Here is a 9,212-nt window from a genome sequence, read left to right as displayed (position 1 = left end):
GAGCAGAAAATTAACTTAATCTCTCATCCATAGAAACTGGGATTTCTTCAGTGATGCTTTGACTACCAGAATTCCTCTGGGCACACTTTAGAATTCTGAAATGCCAATACAATTTTCCTCTTCACTTTGAGAAAGAAGGATTGGATTGGAATGACCAGGTGTCAGGGAATGGGTTCAGACAGAACACTCCCAGCTAGTAAGGAACATTAGAAAGAACCAGAGAAAGAACAGTGATCAGAGTCCATAAGAGGGAATATGAAGTCCAGAGAGGCCAGGATTCCATGACACAACTTGTATCTAACTTGTCTACAGTGGCTGTAAACATTTTAGACAAGGGGCCTCTTGTTCCAACTTAAGCTTTCCTCAGAAATCCAGTCCGTGATTTGATGGCAGTTAGGATGTTGTACGGTAGCCATTATTTTTGGACTACATGCTATCCCTACAGCTTAGATCTGTCTGAAACGCTACTGAATCACTTTGGGTGTTCAGAGAGGACTGTCCCCTCTGGCTATTCAAGATTTAAGAGTCTCCCAGCCTTGTTTGCCTTCCAGTAGTTGTTCAGCTCACTGCTTTCCAGGTTTGTTTTTTTTTTTTTAGCTCCCCTGGTAGTTGCACTTTAACCAGCCACATGGAGTACTTCCCTTTTCATGAGCAGATTAATGTTCAGTGAAAGGCCCAAGGGGACCTTCTACAGATTTCTGGAGCATTAACTCCACCCAGCTCTCTGCTTTCCAACAACTTGCCCTGCAAATTGCAGCGGTTTTCATAGTCACAAACTCTGCTCACTCTGTCCTTAGTTCAGTGCACTGTGCTCTGTTGTGGTTTATCCTCTTTGTACTACAGTCTAGACACTGCCTCTAAGTAGAAATACAGGGCCATTTGGAGAGCCTATCTCATCTGTTTTCCTACTTCTGGGGATCATAATCCTGCGCTGTTTTCCAGTCACCTCATATATTCTGCTTATTTTAAAAGTTGTTTATAGAAACTAATGTGGAAGTCCTCCCGATTGTTTTTATAATGGCAACTTTAAAAAATGTTTTAAAAGAGCTTCTCAATGAAAGTGAAAGAGAAGAGTGAAAAAGTTGGCTTAAAACTCAACACTCAGAAAAGTAAGGTCATGACATCTGGTCCCATCACTTCACGGCAAATAGATGGGGAAACAATGGAAACAGTGAGAGATTTTATTTTCTTGGGCTCCAAAATCACTGCAGATGGGGACCACAGCCATGTCACCATGGCTTTAAATGATGTTTGCTCCTTGGAGAAAAGCTATGAACAACCGAGACAGCATATTAAAAAGCAGAGACATCACTTTGCCAACAAAGGTCCATCTAGTCAAAGCTATGGTTTTTCCAGTAGTCAAATGTGAGATGTTGGACTATAAAGAAAGTGGAACACCAAAGAATTGATGCTTTTGAACTGTGGTATTGGAGAAGACTCTTGAGAGTCCCTTGGACTGCAAGGAGATCCAACCAGTCCATCCTAAAGGAGATCAGTCCTGGGTGTTCATTGGAAAGCACTGATGCCGAAGCTGAAACTCCAATACTTTGTCCACCTGATGCGAAGAACTGACTCATTGGAAAAAACCCTGATGCTGGGAAAGATTGAGGGCAGGAGGAGAAGGGGACGACAGAGGATGAGATGGTTGTATGGCATCACTGACATGATCGATATGAGTTTGAGTAAGCTCTGGGAGTTGGTGATGGACTGGGAAGCCTGGTGTGCTGCAGTCCATGGGGTCGCAAAGAGTCGGACATGACTGAGACTGAACTGAACTTTGAGACTTATAGAAAAGTTGCCAAAATAGTACAGAGAGTTTCAAAATGTCCCTCACCCAGGCTCGTCCAATGTTAACATCTTAGGTAACATCATACATGTGCTAGAACAAGAAAATTAACATTGTGCTAACAGCATTAACCAAATTACCCCATTTAAACTTCATAATTTTTTCCACGATTATCCTTTTAAAAATCCTAATCAGTGTTCCATATTGCATTTAGTTGTTGTTTCTCCCTGGACTCCTACAATCTACAATAGTTCTTCAGTCTTACCTAGTTTTTCATGACACTATCAGCCCTGAAGAGTATTTTATGGAATGTCCATCACTTTAGGCCTATTTGGTATCTTCTCATTACTAGACTGAGGTCATAGTTCCTTGGAAAGAGAACCACAGAAATGCTGCCATTACTTTCAACAGTACACTGTATCACAGGGTTCCTGATTTCACTACATATTATTACTGATGACACTGACCTTGATCACCTGGTCAAGGTGGTCTTTGCTGGGCATTTCCACTGTAAATTTACTATGATATCTCCTGTAGTCAACAAATATGTTGGAGGGAGATGCTTTGAGACAGTGCAAATACGTTCTCTTCTTAAATGCACCAATTCTAGCACCCATTAGTAGATTTATTGTTGTTGTTTAGTTACTAAGTCCTATCTGACTCTTTTGTGACCCCGTGGACTGTAGCCCACACCTCTGTTCATGGGATTAAGTATGAGATAATCAAAACTGTGATATATGGCTAACAGTGTCTTCCATTTCCCTTCTTTAAATGCTTATTAATTGCAACTCTACTATGAGGAGGAGTGCTCATGTTTCTTCCACTTATTTATTTAAGTATTTATATCATTATAGACTCAGGATTTTTTTCTATTCTTTGGGTTATAATCCAGTACTACAATTATTTATTTTGTTGCTCAAAGATTTGGGCATTAAGAGGTCCTTTTCCTCATAGTTCATTCTTTCAACAATCTTCCCTTCCTCATATCTTTTGAGAATATTCTCTTTTTTTTTCCTGTTTCCACAAGGTATTCCAAGCTCATTTTGATTTTTTCCATCTCAGCCCTGAAATAACTACCTCTTCAAGGATCTTTAGTTCCTTTTATAGAAGAATGATGCTTAAAAAAAAAAACCCAAGATCTTGTCACTAAGTATGTTAATTACTAATAATATGCCATTGTTTGTAGGTCTTCTCAGCAGCCAGGACTAAGGAATATTTGTGCATTAACCTATGTATATATCTATATCTATATCTGTGTGTATTTAATGAGTTTACACTGATACTTCAAATTCCAATTTAATACCATAGGAAATCATTTTAATCTCCCCACTTTAACTGTAATTTCTTTCTCCAATTGTAATAAATCTTAATTTTATTTTTAACAACTTACTTATTTATCTGTTCAAGTCTAGTATTCACATAAATTAGCTGCAGAATGTCTTATCAATGCCTCTATGAGAAACACATTTACTGACTATATAACATTTGTGCACAGTTCTTTTTGTTTTTATCCTTTTAGCATACAGTCAAGTTACTGTTTTCTAAAGTTACCTGGGTTAGTTCTTTTCCCCTTACCTTCAGTATAGTTGTGTTTTTTATTTTTATTATAGGTAGTTTCATTTGTTAGTGTTTGTAGCTCATGTTGGGTTTCCCCAACATCCTGATTGGTTTTAAATATCCATTTATTAATGGCAGCATTTCTTAACCAAGTATTTATTGTTATTTATTAATTCCTTACCAAAAGACATCATCACACATACAGTCAATGACCTCATAATATCCATATCAGCTGGCCATGATCATAAGGATGTGCCAGAAATATTCATTTCAATATTTAAATTAGAAAAATCTCTTTGTCTTGTGCATTCCAGGGATACTTGGTTTATTCAGGTAAATGCCTCATATTTATTCACTTTTTCCCACATACTAACTCACATAAAACAGTTAAAATATTTTACATTGCTGCACATATCAGGACTCAACCTGATCTTCTGCACTGGGCTTAATTCTTAAAAGCAAGAAGTTTAATGTCTCCATATGGCCATTAAAACCAGCTGAGGAACTACTATTTGTCATGATGTTGATGATGGGTCCTTTACTGCTTGTGTCTTTTTTTATTACTGTTGCCAAGTAACTGAAAAACTCAGGCAGCATTGCTGAGGATAAGACCTTTCCCTATTAAGAAGAAAAAGATGACAGCCTGCTGTGTGAACAATAGGGAAACTACCCTTATCATTCCCAGCACAAACACTTCATCACTAAGGGAGCATCTTTACCAAAAAAAAAAATTTCTTTGAAATTTTTCTGTAAAACATTCTGTTTCTGTTCACTAACATGAAACTTTTAGAGCTTTTAAAGAAAAAAATAGAATGTTAACTGGCAGGAAAAAGAAATGGAGATAAAATCCAGAAAATGTACTACACATCTGTCTATACCAAATAGTTGGTATCTTAAAACTTCACATTAGGAGAGATAGAAGTAGTTATTACTATCACATGGCATCTTGCCCTACTTAATTCCAGCAGAATAAGCCTCCACCCACTGTGTTATAGAGAAGGATAAAGAGTCTCAAGTCAGATCAAAGGCCAAGTTGTGATTATTGTAAAAAGAAGAGAAGAGGATTGCATACTCTTTTTTTTTAGCTATCTATCCTCTCAAGATGTAATTTCCCATTTGAAATATTTGCTGCATGAATGTCAAAAAAGTATCAGATGGTAAAACAGTATCTATGAAAAATAGCCTTTAAAAATGGAGGCCCATGGAAGCACAGTTACTAAGCTCTTTCAAAACATATCTTCTTAATACTCCACAGTGATTCTTTCCCAAAAAAAAAATTACAGACTTAAACTCTCATCTGACATTTAATCCTTTTTTTATAAATAAGAATTAGTTTTTTTCATATAACATGGAAATGTAGAAAATTCATGCTTTTAGATTTATCTTCATGACTTGGATTTATTAAAAGTTAGAGATTAATCTTGCTCTATCCTTCAAGAGACAATATGATGCATATGTTTATATTATAAACAGCAGTACCATAGGAATTTAATATGTATAGCAAAATTGATGTGTTCTTCTTTAAAGTACATGTTCACCTTTAAATGTTCCCATGTGCTAAAAAATACTGACATCTTTATTCATACAGCCTTTCCCAGGAAGAGTTAAATTCTCCCTTTTCCATTCCCTCTGAAGAGGCAGTTGAATACCATATGTTGGTTTATTATCAAACAATTAAACAAATATATGATATCGTATTTCCAAAAGTAACCCAAACTACTTATTGTACGTATGATTAATAGAAATTCATTCTTCCCTCCCTCTCAGTATCTAAGTGCACATTCTTTTATATAAATTACATATTAAAATATACAAATAAAACTCTTAAAAAGCTCTAACCTCAATAAACAAAAATAAAATAAATCCAGTATTTTTTTTTGGCCATACCACATGTAGCATGTGGGATCTTCATTTCCTGACCAGATATCAAATTCATGCCCCCTGCGGTGGGAATACAGAGTCAACCACTGGCTTGCCAAGGAAATTCTCCAAATAAATCCAGTATTAAGACCAGTTCAGTTCAGTTCAGTCGCTCAGTCATGTTTGACTCTTTGCAACCCCATGGACTGCAGCACACCAGGCTTCCCTGTCCATTACCAACTCCTGGAGTTTACTCAAACTCGTGTCTATCGCATCAGTGATGCCATCCAACCATCTCATCCTCTGTTGTCCCCTTCCCTTCCTGCTTTCAATCTTTCCCAGCATCAGGATCTTTTCCAGTGAGTCAGTTCTTCGCATCAGGAGGCCAAAGTATTGGAGTTTCAGCTTTAGCATCAGTTGTTCCAAAGAACATTCAGGACTGATTTCCTTTAGGATGGACTGGTTGGATCTCCTTGCAGTCCAAGGAACTCTCAAGAGTCTTCTCCAACATCACAGTTCAAAAGCACCAATTCTTTGGCACTCAGCTTTCTTTATAGTCCAACTCATGGTTATTAAGACCAGTAACAAAACCCATTCAAGTCACATCATCAAAGATAAGCAGAATAAATAAATTATATTCATCTCTGATCCAATATTTCATTTCTCCAAGCCTATGTTTCAAATCAAGAACTGGAATTTTTTAAAGCATTTTATTGTGATATGGCTGACATACAAAACCTGTGTATATTTCATGTATACAACTTAATAAGTGTATATTTCTCCAGGCCAGAATACTGGAATGGGTAGCTGTTCCCTTCTCCAGGGGATCTTCCCAACCCAGGGATCGAACTCAGGTCTCCTGCATTGCAGGTGGATTCTTTACCGTCTGAGCTACCAGGGAAGCTTAATAAGTGTAAAGATAAGTATATATCCATGAAACCATCACCACAATTTATTCCATAAAGCTATCCATCACCTCCAAAAGTTTCCTACTGCCCTTTTATTTATAATAATTATTGTGATAAAACAGTTAGCATAAGATTTACCCTTTAGCAAATTTATAAGTATACAATACAGTATTTTAAACTATGCTGTACGGCAGATCTCTAGGTCCTTTTCATCTTATATAAACAAAACTTTGTGCCCTCTGACTAATAGCTCCCAGTTTCTTTCTCCCTCCAGGCCCTGGCAGCCACCATTCTTTTCTCTGCTTCTATGAGTTTGACTGTATTAGATTCCTCTTATAAGCAGTATCATGTAGTATTTGTCTTCTATACCTGCCTTATTCAACTTAGCATAATATCCCCCAGATCCATCCCTGTTGTCACAAATGGCAGAATTTCCTTCTTTTTAAAACCTGAATGGGGGCTTCCCTGGTGGCTCAGTGGTAAAGAATCCACCTGCCAATGCAGTGGACACAGGTTTGATCCTTGTCTGGGAAGATCCCACATGTCGCATAGCAACTAAGCCTGTGTGCCACAACAATTGCGCCTGAGCTCTAGAGCCCGGAGCCGCAACTACTGAGCCCACACAGGGCATGCTGAAGGCCACACGCGCAGAGCCTGTGCTCTGCGATGAGAGAGGAAATCTTTTTAAAACCCTGAATAATATACCACTTTATGTGTATACCACATTTTGCAAACCAAGAACCTGAAAAGAGATTCTCCCTCACTGAAGTAAGAATATCTGTTAAACCTATTTAAAATTTTGTAAACCATGTGCATTAACACTAGTATTTTTTCCTTATTAACACTAGTGTTCTTTTTTTCCCTTAAACTGTATCTTGCTATTAAATAAATGATACCCTATTGCAGGAATGGATATCATTCAGTTGGAGAATCCAGTAGAGTATATGCAAGTTTTGTAGATATTGAAGTACTATACAGTGTTTCTCCATGGGAGGAATTCAGTGCCTTTCATTATATTTTAAAAAGAGTTAGTGATTCCAAGATGGTTGAGAACTTCTTTTCTAGTAGCTGTCATACTACTGGAATTTTAAGTTAAACTCTAAAATTTATTAATTTTACTTTGTTAATGGCTCTGTAAGCAGAAGTTGACATTTGTATAAAGTTAGGACAATTGATAAAGAGGCAGAAAGGGTTAAGTGTAAAAAACCATTTCATTTTGGATATTAAAATATTAAGTGAAAGAAGGCAAATACTCTTATTGTGTTAAAATTATTAATTTCCAAAAAATAACATCAGATATTATTTTTACTTGAGCTGATAAATAGACATAGCATGCAGATTATTATGTGAGGATTTTTAAAACATTTATTAGCATTTCAAACGTTTAAAATTATGTATAAGTGAACAGAATATATATACATAAGAATGAAGTAGAAATATAGTAAGGTTAGGAACTTACTATACATATATATATATATATATATATATGCATATATGCATATTAACATACACCCATGCTTTGTACATTGATTTAAGATGTTTCTGGCAGCCACTGAAAGAAAACACAATTTAAATTGTGTGACCTAAATAATAAAGACTTTTATTTGCTCAAATAACTGGCAGTGAAACTTTAAGTCAGGCTTAGGTTTGGCTTATGCCAATACCTTTGGCTTCATTTTCTTGAAATAATCTTGACACTAGCCAACCCCCTTCTCCCTCTTTAGTCTGTTAACAAGATAGCTATAGCAGTTCTGGGCTCCACAACAGCATATAACAATTTGCAGAGGATGAGAAAGAACTCTGGGGACTTCCCTAGTGGTCGAGTGGTTAAGAATCCACATGCCAATGCAGTGGACATGGGTTTGATCCCTGGTCCAGGAAGATCCTACATGCTGCAGGGCGACTAAGCCTATGTGCCACAACTACTGAAGCTTGTTGTACCCTAGAGCCCACGCTCTGCAACCAGAGAAGCCACTGCAATGAGAAGCCCCTGCACCGTAGGGAAGCATAGCTCCTGCTCACTGCAACTAGAGAAAGCCTGTGCGTAGCAATGAACAGCCAGTGCAGCTAAGAATAAATAAAATTTAAGAAGAAGGAAAGAATTCTGGTGTTTTAGCACTCCAAGAGATGTTTTTATCACTCCCTCACTACCCATTTATGTAATTTGCCCACTTCTTTCCAGTTTCTAGGAGGTAAGATGTGCTAATCAGCTTAAGCCAAACAGACTCTCATACCAACGAGATTTGTAGGGTCAGATTCCTCTGAGGTACATGAAATGAGAGTACTAAATGTTTGACCTACATCAAGATTCTGTTAGGATTCAAAAGAAGGGAAAGGGTGTTGCGAGGGCTTCAACAATGCCCACTACAACTGTATACTACAACTGTATACTACTGCATTTTTACCAGATCAGTAATATTTAACATCTTAATGAATGAGTATCTATAGCATGATCAAATTATATTTTACTTGTTATTTTGTCTTATGGCTGTGGTGTTTCTAAACACATCTCATTCTATTACTATTCCACATTTTTAAGAACTGAAAAGCTCACTGCCTCAGAAAAGGAAATGTTTAATTAGAAATAAAATGTATTCTGAATCTTTCATGATTGTATTCTGTGCAGGGAGTTCTTGATGATTTCCTGAATTATAAGAGATAATATCAAGCTCAATTATTTCAGATCGGGCTAAATCTTTCTACATTAAAAGTACTGAGATAAAAGTTCTTCAATTCATGGCTATTTTACTTATAGCACGGGTCTCAGTCTTTGAAACATTTTAAGTGAAGTTCATTTTTCATCAGGCATTAAAGTTCTACAAAGTTTCTTACGTGGAGCTTCAAATTTGGTTTGTCTTTATGAGGTTGGCAGGTTTTTCTTAACGTCAGTTTTTCCTCTGTTTGTTCTTAAATACATTCCTCTCCCTTTTTCCATTTTATATCATTTGGACTAACCCCAAGTGAAATATTTCTCCTAGTTTTCTGGGTCAGCTAACTTTACCTGTACTCTGCCAATGGCAGGCATATCAGAAGGAGGGGGAAAAAAGGGTATTTTTCACTCTCTCTGCCTGCCGATGGGGCATTTTTGGCATGAGCTGCTT

The sequence above is a fragment of the Odocoileus virginianus genome, chromosome X (assembly GCF_023699985.2).
Source record: "Odocoileus virginianus isolate 20LAN1187 ecotype Illinois chromosome X, Ovbor_1.2, whole genome shotgun sequence".
Taxonomy (NCBI): domain Eukaryota; kingdom Metazoa; phylum Chordata; class Mammalia; order Artiodactyla; family Cervidae; genus Odocoileus; species Odocoileus virginianus.
Note: the sequence above shows the minus strand (reverse complement) of the source record.